Raw genomic sequence first — 18,543 nt, 5'->3', positions numbered from 1 at the left:
TGGAATACCCATACCTGATTTTAAACCGTATATATTTCCCTCTGGGGAGGGAATAAGCCATTTCCCTGTAGTGCATGGGGAAATCATCAGGAGTGCTAAAGCAGGTGAGGAAGAGTGAGGGTGGTCTGTTTCCCGAGCCCCTCCCACTCATGTCCTGTCCCTCAACACTGAAGGAGATTCTTCCGATTCCCATGGCACCACCTGACTTCTTCCTTTCCAGAAATGGAAACATAAGTACTTATTTATTATTAAAATTTCCCTGAAAAACTAAAAACTCCATCAGAGTAAGCATTTTGTTCTCTTATATTAGGAAGTGCTGAGCTGATTAGTAAATATTGTTATTGAAGATATTAAAAAATGAATTCTAATCTACAGAACCATGAAACACTAACCTATTAGAAGAAATGAAGATATCTCTTACACACACTTAAAATGATTTTAGCTTACATGCATAATATTTTGTAATAACATTCTACTGAAGCAACACCATTTCCAAAGTCTTGAATCTCTCTTTATATAGCTAATCTGGTGTGCATAGACATAACAACTGTGCTCCAGCAGGGTCCTGGCAGGAAATGCAGGACACACTCTGGGGAAGCGGAGGGGGTATGACGGAGAGACCAGGTGCGCAGGTGAGCAAGAAAGCCAGCAAGGTGATGGTGAGTCACAGTCCTGGCTGGAAGCTGTCTCTGTGCCAAGGCCTGCATAGCAAGAGGCAGGGACAGGTGTGGAAGGCACTGTGAGCTTTTGCAGTGGGGACACTGTCATTCAAAACGAGCCATGGCTCTAGGTAGACAGCTACAGCCAAAACACAGCCTGGCATGGGAGATGTCAGAAAAGTGAGGATCCCAGCTTCTCTCTTTTCTCACCTTTAACTTTCAGAGCCAGCTGGATGCCAAAGGCGTAGGGAGTCCCAGGTCTACCCCTGCACCTACTCAGTTTCCCTCTCTCTGTCTCTCTTTTTAGGCAGCACAGACAGTCAGACAGACAGACAGACAGACAGACAGATAAATTGATGAACCCAAACCAAAAGAGTTACACATAGGGGAAACACAAAATGTCCATTTCTTACTGTGTTCCTTCCAGAAAAGTCCATACATCTATACTCTATTCTAGAGGGTCACTGTCACTTTATTCAGCATCTGTCTTCTGTGTCCAATGCAGCATAAAGAAAATACAGCATAAAGAAATTACAAAAGGCACCGTTGTTAGTGACCCTGATCCTGATACGCTATTAACAACCCTATTTCCCTCATTTCGTGTTCTCTCATCTTCAGACAGCACATAGGACTAAATTCACAGAGTCCGAGTCTTCAGTGCTGCCCTCTGTCTCACTGTGCTGTGGTTTTCCATGGTGGCCGCTATTCCTGATTTCTACAAGGTGCCCCAGTGGACTCCTAAATGCCAGAGGAAGACCTGCTTGCCTGTTATTAGCAACACCACAGTTTCTCTTTGGAGGGCTGGATTGATCACTCCAGTCAGTGGAGAGACACTCTCTGCCTCTTATGACTATTTGATGCAAGATTTGAGGATCCTAACATGCTTAGGAGGAAGTCTTAATTTTGGAGTCCATTTATTTTTAAATGAAAAACAGAAAAATCAAAAACAATAATACAGAATTTCAGAGCAGAATAATAGGAGATTAACATTGGATAATGTATTACATATTGTTAGCTTCCAATCAGTTGCTCAGATTACAAGATATAGGCATGGCCAAAAAGGACCAAACAACGAAAGCATAAACTGTTCTTTTTGATGAACATGGAATTACAGTTATGTTCCTTTGAAGAGGTTTTTTCCTTCAGCACTATCCTCTCTAGATACTTAGAGCTTCTGTTTTTAGGGCCAAGAAACAAAAATTCCATCAGAAGATTGCTTAATACAAGTGAGATATGTGCACCCCTGTTGTAACCCTTACTCCCCTGACCTAAGTATCATTCAGGAGCCACTGATCTATAATGCTTTGTCTCCTTTTAGGCATGGCCTTTTAGCCTTTCAGTTTCTTGCCATTAACTAACTGCACAGAGGCCTAGTTTCCAGCAGCCATTGCACCACCCTGTTATGCAGCTGCCTCTATCTGATAAGGCACCAAGTAAGACCAAAGATGAACCCATTGCTGTACTTCTGTCACCGTGAAATGAGTTCCTTGGGCAGAGGCAATGTTATGGTTTAAGCAGAAACATTAAGACAGGAAGAAATATCCACATCTGGATTCTGGATGTATTCTCTTGAGAAAAAATGTCATCTCCTCATGATGAAATAAGCTCCATGCAATCAATCTGCCACTAAGTTAGTGACTGGTAGACCTGGGGAGTGATGCTTATCGGGCTTTAGCATAAACTTTTGTGCCTGGCAGGTTGACACACAGCTTTGGTGGTGGCTGAATGAGACATGGAGAGATGTTTGTGCTACTGAGGACATGCATGGCCTCTGTTCTTGCCACCGTGGGCACTGTGGATGAGGGACCATTGAGCAAGCACTGGGGCCACTGGAGAAGGAGGAGCCCTGCACGCATATGGGTTCTTATTTGTTCATCTGGTTATTGAGACCCCATATAGAAAAGCTTGGGACATTTGGTGATGCTGACCTCATACTGAAACATTTACTGCTCTGGGACGGTCATGTCTGGCCCTTCTGTGGGTACAGATGGGAAGCTGAATAGTTTGCATATGTTATATCCATTCCCTGAGCCGTTGGCCCCATTCATTCATAATTTATCATGGAGATTTTTCCTTTTACCTTTTCTTCTTTTGCTGCAGGTACCAATGAAGGAATCAATTTAATCAGTCACAGAGGCTGTTAATGTTCTGTTGGAGTGCTAAAGTCAGTTTATTAAACACTAAATCCCAAGAGAGTGCATACCCACAAATAAATTTAGCCCACATTTAATATCCTCCACTCCTGTGCTTCTACTGAGGAGAGAGGGATTTAGAAGTTCTGAGCTCTCAATATTAAGCATGCATCACCCAATTCCACAGCTCAGGTGTCAGGATTTTACTTCCCTTAATTAGGGCTTTGCTTCAGCATTAGTGACTAGCATACTGCACACTGAGCTCTGCAGGACAGAAACCGGTGAGCAGCAGACTAAGTTTGCAAATATGCAATCACCAATATTTTGAATTAATAATTCTGTGCTTTAAATGTAGCTTTCTGTTTCTGTACACTCCCAAGGGCAGTCATGAATAGGTAGCCTGCCTTGTGATTGCAGTGAATTCTGTTGCTGGTTTGGTACCAAGTGCTGACCTTGACTTTCACCTGACCTTCGTCCCCTACTCCCTGCATTGTCCGTATAGGTCAGAGCAATGCCTCTGCCGGCCACACACTTCCAAGGTCCACTTTGCCCTTCAAGGAGCAATTCTCTGGACTGATGAAATACATGAGCAGCCCTACGCTGTTATGGCTTGGAGGATGAGCTCTGGGAATACCTCTGGCAGGCAGGGGTTCCTGCAGGAAGGGGTTGTCACAATGAGGGAGCCAACTGAAGAGAGTTTAATGATGTGCTGCTGAGTTACCAAGGGACTGGTAACTGCTGGAGGCTGTTACCCCGAAACCTGAAGGACTGTGGTGGCTGGAAGCTGCTACTGCAGTGAGGAGGATGGGCAGCCACGTGACAGGAGCTGCAGATAAAAGAATGCGGCCATTGCCAAGACCATCACAGACAGGGAAGGGACAGGGACAAAGACACCTTGACTTCTGCCTTCGACTTTCTGCTGTCTCTGGTTCACTCACTGTTATTCTCTGCCCAGCTGGTAGCCAGAGAGCAGAAAGCTTGGGGATTACACTCCAGGAATTTCAGTCTCCCAAAGCATGCAGGAGAGCAGGAAGCAGGAGGAGGAAAAGTGGAAATGTGGAATTAACCAGAACGTCTTATTTTCTTCCTTGAAAGTAGAAAAGATGAATACGGTTGAATAATGCAATTATTTTCCATTTCTGAGAGTACATAAGATGAGTTAAATAGCATCAGGTTATGGCTTTATAGTTATTTATGCCACTAGTTTCCTAAAAGCACCACAGGAGTTGAAATCAGTAAAGTAATTATTGTTTTGTTTTATATTTATGCGGTTTTCTTTCTTCCTGTGATAAGATTCTCTCTTCCCTGTGATAAGATGAACTGTCTTCTGTTTTGTGCTGTGTCCTCTTTCCATTTTGTGTGGCCACGTTATCAAACAGCAGCATAAACCATTTATGGATTAAAATCCCTAAAACTGTGAGCCAAAACAAACCTTTTCTCTTTGTAAGTTTGTTAACTCGGGTGTTTCTTACAAGGAAGAAAAGCTGAGTAACACACAGGCTAAAATCGGGAAACTACTTAAATTCTGAGTCAAAGCCAAATTATCTATGAAATGGAAATAAGATCATAATCCTCTTAGAGTTAGGGAATAGGAACTAAACACATTACAAGGCATCTCGCTTAGCACCTGCAAGATGGTAAGATGTGACCCCTGGCATACGTTTGGTTTTTTCCTGTTTCTATTTACATTTTCTGTGCTGCCTCACAAACTTGTAGGACTGGGTGTTTCTGGAAGCTAGAGGAGAAATAACATAAGCAATAATACTGTTTTCTAGTTCAACGCGGTGTCCTGCAGAATGAACAGGAAAGGGAGACCATGGCAGGAAGGACTGTCTGGGCCTCGGAAGATATTCAGGGCAAGAGACCCTGCTGCTTTATTATTTTCCAACCCTGCCATGTGATTGGCAATTAGAGATTTGAAATTGATAATAAAAATAACCCTTAGGTGGGAGAGCTTTGGAATGCATCATGAAGGAGGCACACTCAGGTTTTCATGCGGACAGACATGCAATGTTCCCTTGATAGCAGTCACATTTAAAGCTGGTACGAAGCGAATGAGAACATAAAACTTAGATGTCAGGTTACGAAGGCCTACAGTAGCAATTTAACTCCTTCTTTCTTTTTAAAAGTCACCGTTATTTGGTGGTACTGACAGGGAGAGAGAAAAGGAAAGAGAAAAGGAGAGAGAGAGAGAGAGAGAGCAGAGAGAAGAGGAAAAGAGGGAAAGAGAAGGACCAAAGTGGGGAGTGAGCAGGAATGAACACATTCCGTCCTGGCGTCTCACTCACTGCAGAGTTGGCAAACTGGGACACACTGATTGCCTAGACGTTCTTCCAAATCTGGCAGGACCTTGCAACGTGGTGGCAGTACAATCCCAACGGAGGAGAAATACTTTTAAACCTGTTTACTGAGTGGAAAGTTAGATAAATCCACCCTATTTAACTTAACACAGTATCCAGCATCACGTTTTTCCAAATGTGTAATACTGAATTTAAAAATTATTCTGTCTGTACTTATTGAGAACTTTCTGACTACACTGAACTGCATTGGGGATTTTGAGTGAAATGAAAAAAAAAATTAAGGGTGTTCTTTACAGAATATTTCAATGAGGTAACTTTTAAAAATATCACCAAAGTGTGTAACTCAGTCATATCTCCCACTACAACACTGAAAGGGAGCGCTATCTATCTGTCTATCTATCTATCCACCATGTCTTGAAATTGCTTTCTGAGGAGCGATGTACACAGTTTCAAAAGCTGGTCTGTGTAGCTGCTAAATATTGTTCATAAGTGCAATCGCTCATGAAAAAGTCTCATTTCAATAGCTCTTCTAATTATGGTTCCAATCTATGTAATACCCAGTATAGGTAATTTATTTTGGAATATGAAATTTTGAGTTGTGGATCATTGCTCGTTTTGGTCCAAAGTTGTGTTACTGTTATCAGTGAAGCACTAGTTATAGCTTAAAATACATTAGGACCAGAGTGCACATCTCAAGGAGCACACATGGAAGTCTTTTAAATAGTTTTCTGACATGGTTTGTACTAGGCCTGTTATCTGATAATACAGAGTAGGTAGCTATCTTTTATCTCAAGAGCTAGTTCATCAAAACCTAAAATCAGAAGTTTTACCTATTTATCTTAACCAATATTATTACATTTATTACAGAATTTCATATTGATAAAAAAAAAAAACTCTCTTCAAAATTCTCATGTCATTCTCCAGCATCGTCTTTTTGCTGTTTCTTTCCAGAAGCTTGATGCCATGTTGATTTTCAATATTCTTCAAGACTGAAGTCCTGACCTGCTGCACATTTGGAAATACTCTTGTTAGACTGCCTGGCTCGTATGGTTTACGTGTTGTGCTGGGTTTGGTGAATTCACTCAGTCTGAAAATTCACGTCACTTTAGGGAAAGTTGCTGAACAATTTCTGTGACAATCTCTTCCACTTAATTTCACCATTTTACTTTCTGGAAATAGTTGTATGTGAATTTGGACCTTTTGAGTGGATCATTTAATTGATTTTATTTCTTTTTCTGCTATTTTTGAGTTTTTTTGGGTGTGGTTGGGTTGCTGTGTTCCTATCTTCATGGGATGTCTATTTTTAAACTTTCTTTTTAAATAGTTCTTACCGTAATAATTCCATAAAATTTTGTGTCCTCAGGATATTCTTTTCTTATATTCTCTTGTTCTTATTTTGTTAATAAAATACCTCCTCAAATCTCTCTCAGGATATTGATGGTCAACATGAAAAAGAAAATCTGTCCCAGAGATCAGTTTTGCTTTTTTCCCTTTATTCTGGCTTTGTCTATATTACAGCAAGAGATTTACCTTAACACCTGCTGTCTTTTTCTATCTCTAACTCTTCTGAGAAATTTACTTACAAGCTTTTAGAAGACTAGGAGACCATATTACTAAGTTTTTGTTAGATCATTGAACACAACTGTTTGCAGTCTCACTGTTTGAATGGTCCACTTTGTATGCTTTAATTTTGTAACTTGAACAACTATTACTAACATGACAATATGTAATCTGTTAACTAGTAATTTCTTACTGTTTACTTTTTTTGAAATTCTGTATTACTTGTACCCTTTTACTGTTTTGTTTTCTTTTCTTTTTAAATAAAAACATTTTTTTTTTTTTTAAAAAGAAGACTAGGAGTAGGGATCTGGTGAGTCTTCCACTTTCACGGCTCTCTGAGATTGAACTTAGCTATTTCAGAAAGGACTCTCAGCTGCTTGCAGCTCTGCTGATGTGTCCCCTATGGGACTGGAAAGTCTAAGACTCATTATCTCACACTGGCTGATACATGAGGTCTCGTTCTTGAGTATGGAAATTTTCATCGAATCCCTTTCTTTGCAATTTAGGACTTGTACTGCAGAGTTCTGGGGCTTCTCCAGAGTGCAAGGCGGGGCAGGGAGTCTGCCAGATTATGGGTCACAATGCAAGTCAGGGCCTGCAATTGCTCCTTCTGTTTCTACTTCATCTAAGAAGTGTCTGTTCATCTCAGATGCCCATTTTTGGATTGGGCATCTGGGAAGTTCTTACTGGAAGAAATATAGCCTCTTTAACAAATGATGCTGGAAAAACTGACTTGCCACATGCCAGAGACAAAAATTAGACTATATGTTTCACCACAGGCTAAACTAAAATGAAAAAGGATCACAGATCTAAATATCAAAATGGAAATGCTAAATCTGTTGGAAAATAGAACAGGTAGAATTCTTGAAGACCTAGGTGTAGGTCAAGACTTTATAAATAAAACCCAGACCACAAAGGAAATACTACAAACACAACTGGGATCTCATTTTATTGTAAAGCTTTTGCACAGCAAAATAAATCATCAATGGATTGAAGCAACAGCCTGCAGAGTGGAGAAATATATTTGCCAGCTCCTTCTGTGCCCCCTGCGCACTAACTTTTGGGAGTGACTGGTGCTTCCTTAGGTTTAGCTTTATGGCTTCTTGAGTACAAACCACTCTTCTGAGCTTAGTAGCTTGAAGTATTGTTTTTCTCAGCCTTCTGAGCTGGCCGTGAGTTCTGCTACTTTTCTACATTCACCAGGAAATGTGACAAGGGAGAGGTTGAGCTAGACCAGCTCAGACGGCTGCCTGCCTCTCTGTCTCCTTGTGGGCTTCGGTACCCCAGAATGTCACACAGTGAAGGGCTCATTCATGAGAGTTCTGGTTATTCCAGTACTTATTGAGCTCCTGTTTTCTTTATATTTTCTGATGACCCCAGAAAGTCACACAGCCACAACTAGGAGGACAGGAGAATACACAGAGCCATGAAAGGAACTAGTCACCATACAAACCGTAACAATTTATTCTTCCCCCAGCAGTAGGTGAGGGCTCGCAGTGCTCCATCATCTGTGTTTTTTTCTGGTTTCCAGTTTTTATTGATCACATCACTTTCAGTGAGTCTGCCTTTACTCTTTCATTGCTGTATGTGAAATTTTAATTTCAATGGATGGTGTCACACACCCCTCATGTACTTTATTAGTCTCCTATTGCTGTCCTAACAAATTCCTGCACATTCAGAGTCTCAGCATGCGCTCTCCTCTCATGATTGTGGACATCCGAAATCCTAAAGTGTCAGCAGGTTGCATTCCATCTGGAAGCTTCAAGGTGGAATGTAGTTCTGTGGCTTTCCAGTTTCTAACGACTGCATGGTGTTCTTGGCTTTTGGCCTTTTCCTTCACTGTCAGAGCCAATAACATCACATCACTCAAGAACTCCTTTTCTAACTTCTGCTCCAGCATTATATCCCTTCCCCAGCCCTCCTTTCTCTCTGTCTTACAACGATCCATCCTTGTGATTACAATGGGACCAACAAGATCACTCACGGTCATCTCCTTAACCCAAAATCTTTAACAACCACATCAGTGAAGCTCTTAACCATGTAAAGTAACACATCCACAGGGCCGGGGATTAAGATGTAATCACTTTAATGGGAGAAAGAATTATTTAGCTTACCACAATATTTGTAGGCTTTCCTCTTTTATAAATGTTTGCCTTTACCTATTTAGTAAAAACATTCTTTTTTTATAATTAAATCAAACTTTTATGCAAGTGGTCTTAGTAGGTGTCTACAGAGTATTCTAACCCACAGCATCAGATGCACATTCTTCTCAGCTGCACATGGGACATTCTCCAAAATATGCCCTGCCTCTTTCAACCTTTCTCTCCATATTGCTGTGTTTTCCCTCAGATAGAGACAAAGTGCTGCTCCCAGTCTCATGCACTGTTCTCTCCTCCTGGTCCTTGCTCAGCCTTCTGTGTTCCTTTTCCACTGCTGATCCGGCCTGCAGATCAACAAGTTCAGAACTCCTGGAGGGGAAACGGGGATTAAATAAAAGACACGGGGGCGACAAAAAGAGACGAAAACAAGACGAAATAATCTGATCAAGCTTCCGGTTTATTCAGAAAATAATCACACCTTTTATAGGCTAAGGGCGGGAGCTGGGACAGGAAGAGGTTAAACAGATGAATACAACAGGATCACCATCACATCCGGATATGTGACGTAAGCAGAAGAGGATTATGGTTAATGTAGGCAGACACAGTGCCCATAGGAGAGAGAGAGAGAGACATCGAGGCAGCAATGCCTGTCACTCGGCTCCCTACATCTCCTCCCTTTTTATATTATTTAATTAAGAGTATGGCAGGCCCTGTGAGGACAGCGTCTGTCTTAGGTCAAGGACTTCATTGCATGAAACCAACCAGGCTTTACCCGTCATGGGCTTGCAGAACAGCAGTTGGTCCTGTGCCTGTCTTAGGTGGCCGTTGGAATTAACATGCATGTCCTAGTTGCCCGTCTCTGACTGCCTGTCCATTGCTCCAGGGCAGTTATGCCGCATCATCATATGGGCCACTCGTGGGAATTCCTTCCCTGTAGGTTTGTTGATCTGCCATGTCCAGCTGATGATAGTGTACCTGAATGGGCTTTGCCATAAATGCGTCTATCCGGTTATTAATGAACATCATAATCCTCTGAAAAATACAAGACTCACAGAAATGAGAAACAATAGGTCAGCTAGGGGACCCAAAAGGGGCATTAGGTGAGGGAAGCCCCCCCCCAAATCAAGGAGAAGGGGTTGACAGCCATTTGTTGGTGTCTCTGTATGAAGTCATTCTCCTGTGTCTTGGAGCATGCCTTGCATAACACTGGATGCAGTCTATTTGACTGGTGTATGTTCCTCCAGACCGAGAAGAGCCTCTTCCGCAGTCATGGGGTTCTGTGCATGGCTGTCAGCAGCTGTAGTCTGTTTGGCAGGGGTCAAAATCCACCATGGGTGTGGTGTGGCTCAAGAAGGCGGGCTAAGCAGCATAAGGCTCCAGGGAGATGTGTCACCTGTAAGAGAACACAGGGGATTGTGCCTCAGGAAATAACATTATTCCTGGGCGTTACATAGGGTCTTTGAAGAACTGTCTACTTGCTTTACAAGGCGTTCAGGTAGCTATCTAGCTTCTCTATCTTGTTGAGAGTAAACACACACTGAACCTCGTCCCCAGATAAGGACTGGATCAGGGCCATTCCACACATTGGTTAGTGGGTCTCTCCATAAAACAGATGCAAACCGTGTTTGAGTCTGAGTATACCAAAACCGAGATGCTGCAGAGCATCCTGAAGCATCCAGGGTCAGAAAATTTAAAATAAAAACAGCATGTGAAAGGACATTTCTAGGGGACCCCCGGGTGGGGTACCATGTCTCCCTTTTTATTTTATCTATGGTGAATTTAAGAGAACGATGCGCACGTTCAACAATGCCTTGTCCCTGAGGATTATAAGGTATACCTGTAATGTGGAGGATATTAAGGCTTTTACAAAATTGAGCAAAGGAGGTACTGGTATAGCCAGGGCCATTATCTGTCTTGAGCTGTTGAGGACATCCCAGAACTGAGAAGGCTGACAGCATATGGGCTATAATGTGTTTAGCAGCTTCTCCAGTCTGGAGAGTGGCAAAAATGAAGCCACCAGAAGTGTCAATAATGACATGTACATATTTTAGATTGCCAAACTCATTGAAATGGGTAACATCCATTTGCCATAAGGCGTTAGGAATTAAACCTCTAGGGTTGACTCCTAGGTGTTGAACAGGTGAGTGGATAGCACAAGATGGACAATTTTTTACAATTTGTCTGGCTTGCTCACGGGTAATTTTGTAGAGAAGGCGGAGGGTGTGAGCATTGAGGTGGTGTAGCTGATGGGCTTGTTGGGCCTCAGACACCTTGGAGTCCTGAGCCATAAAAACCTGTGCTCGTACAGCAACATCAGCCAAATGATTTCCTTGGGCAAGAGGCCCTGGGAGGTTGGAATGAGCTCACAGATGACCGATAAAGAACTTAAGACGGCGAAGCCGTATGAAGCATTGTAATTGTTTGAACAGATTTGCAGCTGGGGAAGCATGACATATAGTAGCAACAGTCTCTAATAATGGAACAGACTGGGCAAGATAAGCACTGTCAGTATACAAATTAAATGGTTGGTCAGAGTAAGCAGCAAAAGCTGCAAGAATAGCTTCTAACTCTGCTAATTGTGCAGAGGAAGTATCTGCCTGGAGGGTAGAAACATTGTCTTGAGATACATAAGCAGCCCTTCGGGAGGATGAGCCATCAGTGAATAAAACCAGGGCACCCGGAAGGGGTTGTGAAGCTGTGACTTTAGGGAATATAAATGAGTGATGATTAGCAAAGTCAACTAGCTTATTTGGAGGGTAATGATTGTCAATAGTCCCTGAATAGGAAGCTAAGGCAATAGGCCATACTTCCGTACTCTGAAGTAGCCAATCTATTTGGTCTTTTGTAAAAGGTTGAATGATAATGTCTGGTTCTTTGCCAAAGTAACATTTTCCCTGCTTTCTACCCTGGATTATTAGGTCCAAGACAGCTTGGAAATAAGGCAAAAGTGTTCTTTTTGGAGAGACTGGTAAATGGACCCACATGAGGGGAGCTTGTTGCCAGAACACTGCTGTAGGGCAAAGCTTTGTATTAAAAATGAGAAACTGTAGAGGCTCATTGTAGTCCATAAAGGAAACCGTTTGTTGAGCAACAGCCTCTTCTACTTTACTGAGCGCTCTCCTGGCATCAGGTGTAAGCTCTCGGGGGGAAGTTGGATCTATGTCTCCCCGAAGCAGCGCATAAAGGGGCTGTAAATCATGTTTAGTTAGTTTTAAAAATGGTATGAGCCAATTAATATCTCCTAATAGTTTTTGGAAGTCATGAAGTGTTCTGAGGCCATCAAGCCTCAGTTGGGGCCTTAAAGAGAGTATTTGAGTGCCACATAATTGAAAACCCAAGTATGCATATGGATCAGTAAGCTATACTTTATCAGGGGCTATTTGAAGTCCAGCCTCTTGTAAGGCAACCTGTAAGTCCTGGTAGCACCTTAGGGTTTGGTTTTGATCATCTCCTGCCAAGAGGATATCGTCCATGTAATGAATAATATAGATATGTGGCCAATGATCTCTGACTGACTGTATTGCAGTGGCTACAAAAGACTGGCATAGTGTGGGGGAGTTGGCCATACCTTGTGGCAAAACTCTCCATTGAAATCTCTGCATAGGGGCTTTAAAATTAATTGATGGGAGACTGAAGGCAAAACGCTTTTGGTCCTTTGGATGTAAAGGAATAGAGAAAAAGCAATCTTTAAGATCTATGACAATTTTAAAAAATTCTAAAGGAATGGCACTGGGTGAGGGGAGGCCTGGCTGTAGGGGCCCCATTAAGACCATTGTCTTATTTATTGTCCTAAGGTCTTGTAGCAGCCTCCACTTTCCTGACCTTTTCCGGATAACAAAGATAGGTGTGTTCCAAGGGGAATTACTAGGAACAATGTGTCCTGTATCTAACTGGTCCTGCACCAGCTGCTGTGCAGCTGCAAGCTTTTCAGAGTTAAGGTTGTTTCTAAAGGCTTATATGAATCCCCAATTTGCCATGGAGGCACAGGGAGTGGCGGGCTGCCATCCTGGGACCTGCTGATCATGTCAACAGGTGAAAGTGGTGGCAGATCACCATGTACAAGGACCTCTAACAGGCCATCATTTTCTGCATCTGAGAAATCAGAGGCTTAAGATTTTTCTGAGGATGGTTTTGAGGTAGATTTAATGGAGTCGTGCAAGGCAGCCTCACCTAGTGTAACTGTCTCCTCAACCTGAGGGTCTGCATGCCTCTGGGCAAGCAGCTCAGAAATTAAATTCCAATATGTAAAGGTGGTCACAGGAACCTTTTTTGGACCGAAAACTGTATAATAATCTTTTAAAGCATCTCTTACTCTATTCCACCTCTTGGTGTCTATAGAACCCTCTAGGGGGAACCAAGGGCAAACCTTATGAATCAACTGAAAATACTGTAATAATTCTTTTGTTCCAACCCTTATCTCTCTTGTCTTTAATGCCTTTATAAGGCCTCCGACGAACACTTCGTGTTCGCTCAATACTTGACCCATGTCGGGGAAGGGAAATGGGGTTGCCGTTCACTCACCGTGACTCGGGCAGGACGTCGGGTAGTTGTCTGCGCAGGTGTCGGCACTTGATTTAATGTCATGTTGCTTTAAGCTTTAATCCTTGATTCAGTTTACTCATTCCTCGGCCGAGGTCTCTGGTTCAATTTGCTTTCACTTTCAGTTTAAGCCGGCTGTCTCTCAAACGGCTCCCTCGTTAACTTCTCTGTGCCAGGAGCCCCCACTCTGGGCGCCACTTGATCCGGCCTGCAGATCAACAAGTTCAGAACTCCTGGAGGGGAAACGGGGATTAAATAAAAGACATGGGGGAGACAAAAAGAGACAAAAGCAAGACGAAATAATCCGATCAAGCTTCCAGTTTATTCAGAAAATAATCACACCTTTTATAGGCTAAGGGCGGGAGCTGGGACAGGAAGAGGTTAAACAGATGAATACAACAGGATCACCATCACATCCGGATACGTGACGTAAGCAGAAGAGGATTATGGTTAATGTAGGCAGACGCAGTGCCCATAGGAGAGAGAGAGAGAGACATCGAGGCAGCAATGCCTGTCACTCGGCTCCCTACACACTGCAAGTCTCTGTCCTCTCAGGTGGTTTCTTGCAGGGTGCGGTGGGATGCCTTGTGGTCCTCTGCTGTCCAAAGTTAGTCCCAGTTCTTACTCATCTCCCAAAAGGGCAGCACTAACTTCCCACTTAATGCTTTGCAACGTCCATTTCTGCCACCATCTGCTTCTGTAACTTTGTTGCTGAGTCATTGGGTTCCTTTCTGCTCCTGTCCTGGAGGTGGGGACAGCCTCAGGGTGCACAGTCCCATGGAGCAAGGCTGTTTAATTTTCATACTTCTCTATTCACAGGTCACAGCGGGGAGGATAGCTGTTCCATTTTCTACAAACTCCTTGTAATCTTCAACCTTGTTCCTAGAGGTTCAAATTAGTGCTTTAGTGTGGAAATTGGAAGAAAAGAAAAAGGAAAAAGAAGGGCTGGAGATTTAACTCAGCGGCATAAGCATCTGCCTTACAAACACGCAATCATGAGTTTGATCCCCAGTACCAAAAAAAAAAGGAGAATAAAAAAAGAAGACTGCCAATCTTAAGGAGGGGGCAGTTCATTCACTCCCTGATCATCTGTTCATCTGTTGTTCACAGCAGAGTTCATGCTTGATTATAGCATCCACTGCTTGGAGGAAATTAGAAGAGGCCTGACCTTATATCCCAGTCTATTCTGTATGGCTTGATTTAGCCACAGTGTTTTAGTATATCCTATTTTCTTTTTTTTTTTTTTTTTCCTTAAGATTTCAGGTATGATAGGCAGTCATTCCACTTTGGCTGCCCATTGGCAGCATGTGGACTGGCTGGCCATTTCATTGTTCTTAGTATGTATTTTGCTTAATTGATGAGCTCTTTTTTTCAGATTGGGTTTGGTTTCAGGGTGTATATCCTCCCTTTTCTCCCAATTACCCAAGTTTTAGTTGAGTTTCTATGAGTAGCTCTGAATGAGGCTCCGTCTGTATTCAGCCATGTTGTCTGAGCTGGAATACTTAACTGAGCAAACTGCCACATACCACTTGCTCTTGACCTCTACATATTTTAATAGAGTGAGAATGTAAATAAAAAGTATAACCAGGAAATTACATGATATACTGTTGATTGATAAGCATATACAAACAATGATCTGAATTTGCATTCATACCCATTACATAGTCCAAGTGGCCAAAAAGGAAGCGTCTGATGTAAAGGGAACATTTCTGGATCCAAATTTCTCATGAATCCTCTGTGACGATTGTATGTAGATGACTGGCAGAAGCTTCTGTGGCAAAGGGTGCATTTATAGGGCTTCTCTCCTGTATGAATTCTTTCATGAGCCTGCAGGTTTGTCTTGTATGTAAAGGACTTTCCACATTTGCTGCATGTAAAAGGCTTCTCTTTCTTGTGAGTCATTTGATGCACATGCAAATCTGATGTCTGGAAGAACCTTTTGTTACAGTCAGCACAAACAAATGGTCTCTTATTCCTGTGTCTTCTTTGGTGGGCTAGGAAATGGGATACTTTAAGGTCTTGGGACACTCCTCACATTTGTATGACTTGGGGGATCCATGGACTCTTTCTTGGAATTCCTCACAGGTGGAGTTTCATTCATTGCTGTGGTGATTAGAGACCAGCCCAGAGGAAGATTGATGTGACCAAGAGGAACATCCTGGTCCCACATCCATAGCAACATCTTGGTAAGAAGGTTCCAATCCACACATGTCTGGCCTTGCTTTTCTGGAGCTGTGTGTATTCTCCCAAGAAGCACTTCCCTCTAAGGGTATAGGATCATTTGCTTCTGGAATCGTGAGTAGGGAAACTGTTTCTTTTCCTGGATTGGTAATATGGTCATTTACTTGAGTTACTTCCCAGGCACTAGTGCAGTCTTTTTCATGTTCACGTCCTTGTCTTGTTTCCAAAGGAGCATCTTGGGAAGCCTGGTGGGCTGTGCCCAGATTCTCTGCTGTAAAGGTTTTTGCTGACAACTGTTTCATGAGATGAATGATGACTTCTTTCAAGGGCATATCCTCAGAGAAGGGTGCTTCCTGTCCCTGCGTGCAGACATGGACTAACACGGTGGCTTCATACAGTCATCTGTCAAGTCTTCCAGTAACTTCTGCAGGTTTTTACCACTTGATTCCCATTTTTTTTCAACATAGACTTGTCCTTGCAGCGGCCACTCAGCATAAACTACTCCATGGCTAACTGAGCAATAATCTCATCCTTGCTATGATTTTCTGCCTGCGACCAGGAGTGAAAACACTCATAGCATCTTTGTAGTTCCTTCCTTGCACCTGAGTTATCACTGCATTGAATGAGTTGAGTTGAATGCTTGAGAATGCAGAGATCTCTCTTTTTGGGTAAATCTTGGCTAGATGGAAATTCTAGATCTTCTGATTCAAGGTTGTCTGAGGAGGGTTCTTGGCAAAATGATTTTCTGAGATCTAAAGTCATTCTCAGACTCACCTTTGATGATTCAGTCTCTGCTATCTCATATATTTGGCGAATCTACAACAACTGCTGGATGATTGCAAGCTGTAAGCTCTGTCCATGTAGAACTCAAGTGGTATAATTCTGGGCTCTGCAAGCCAAAGGGTGCCTGGCTTCCTGTTGCGGTTAACCTACTCAGTAGAAACATTCTTACAAACATTCAATTGACAAGACATGATCAAGATATAGAGTCAATGTTTAAGTTTAAAAAATTACAGTAAAAGAGACATTGGCATTAACCTGCTCAAAGTATTCCCCTTCTCTGCTTGAGACACACTTAGCTCATTGCTGCCACTTTCTGAAGCAGTTCTGCAAGTCCTTTTTCGTGTCTTTATGATGTGTGATTAAAAAAAAGTCAGTCATGGCTGCTTCTGCGTGCTGTATGCAATGGGAGACTTCACATGAGAATATCGCAGTGTCCTCCCCTGCGCTGTACACTGGTTTTGGAACCAGGTGACTTCTGCTTCTTCTCCAGGTGTGAAATGATCATGACAGGTCTCAATCCAGGCTATCCAGATGGCCATGAGGGCAAAACTAGAGATGCTCCAAAGAAAGAACTTCCAGAATTATTCCAGAAAGTGGCCAGAACCCTGGAGAACCTGTGTTCAAAGTGAGAAGGAGGATTTTTGAGGGAGATTAAGGGAAAATGTGTCTCTCTGTACTAATTTTTTTAAAAAAGATTTTAAACACTTGTTATATTTTCTGATATCAAAGCATATTATACTTATAGAATATTTACATATTATCATGTTTGGTATAGAAACAAAACAATTAATGCCTATCTATGCTATGTAAGAAGTTAACATATAGTTTTGGTAAAAGGAAAATTTAAGGACACAAAGAATGACTTTTAAAGTCTTTGTTGAATCTCACTGTGACCCAGCTCACTAGCATTTTCTCTATAACTTCTGCTTAAAATAGCCAGAAAGGGTAATTGGTGGAATTGCACGTTCCTTTCATTCATCAGTGCATGAGTTTATTTTCCCAGCAGAAATAACAGGAGAACTTCAAGAGTCAGACAGAGTGACATAACTCAAGGCTGGAAATGTGGGTCTGCTTGGCATTTGCGAGGAAAACAACTGTTTGGCAAAGAATGACTGGGTAGAAAGCCTCAGAATTAGCAAAGGATTAAAAATAGAAAGAAGGGACGGGTTTCTGCAGCTTGGAAGAAAAAGAGAGAATTCAGTTCCTTTGTCTGCAGGATAAATCTACAATGCCAGAAGCTTTCCTAGAGTTTTCAGGAATGAGATGACAACCAGGGATGGCCACAGTAAAAGATGTCATTAATATGGTTCTAAATCACTCTGCCAGTCATGCTCCACGACATGTGCATTATTTAATTAAACTATATCTGAATTGGCTCATAGCGTAATAATGCTGTTCCCCTCTCATAGGACACATTTCAAGGCTATTAACCATAAGATGCAAGATTGATAATCTTGGTCACACTGTTTCATAAAGCAAGATCCTCAGCCCAGGATTTGATCTTATTATCATTAATTTTTTTTTGCTTGGCTTCCTATATCCTTGGCATAAATTTTATTTATTTTTCAAGTATGGTTTCTCATGACTATAAGCACATTTCTCTACCCCAAAGCAAAGAGCATCAGTCTCTCTCTCTTCTTCTTTTGAGAGTGCAATGGGTAACTGCCCATGAATCATGGATCCAGCCTTCCAAAATTTAATTTGTGGATGAATCACCCAGGATCTTGTTAAAAGATGGACTCTGATTCAGTAGGTCTGGCGTGAGAGATGCTCTCAATGCTTTATTTTTACAAACATAACCCAGTGTTGCTACCCCCAGTCTCCCACCCTTCTTCTCAGTGTGGGCCCCGCCTTGTGGTCTGTGTGTTCTAACATAACATAGGTGAGGCTATGATGGTGGTGACTCCTCTTGTGTTGAGTTCTCACCTCCTTTTGGTAATGACTTGATTACATTGACTGGATAATGTGGAGAGTATGGTAGAGAACTGAGGCAAATTCAAAGGATCTTGTTAAAAGCCAATGTGATCCAAGGCAGCAATGGCGTATGACCCAACTATAGTCCTCTTATAACAGCATCCTCTTCCTGTCATCACCGTGGGGTTTGCTTGTCTCCTTTCTGTGTCCCACACTTTCTGCACCAGAAATCATGATTTTGTGCACTTGTTGGCTTCCTGTATGGTTGATATCTATTTGTACTCTATTTTTTAAGCATTCTGTGATGCCACTGTAAGTGGAAGACTGAAGGGAAGGATCTAGTCCCTACTGATTGAACTCTTCTATCTTTCTCAGT

Source organism: Cavia porcellus, unplaced genomic scaffold (genome assembly GCF_034190915.1).
Source record: "Cavia porcellus strain 051 isolate PalLab524CR breed Dunkin Hartley unplaced genomic scaffold, mCavPor4.1 scaffold_4, whole genome shotgun sequence".
Taxonomy (NCBI): domain Eukaryota; kingdom Metazoa; phylum Chordata; class Mammalia; order Rodentia; family Caviidae; genus Cavia; species Cavia porcellus.
The sequence above is the reverse complement of the archived record's forward strand: the minus strand, read 5'-3'. Positions refer to the sequence as shown.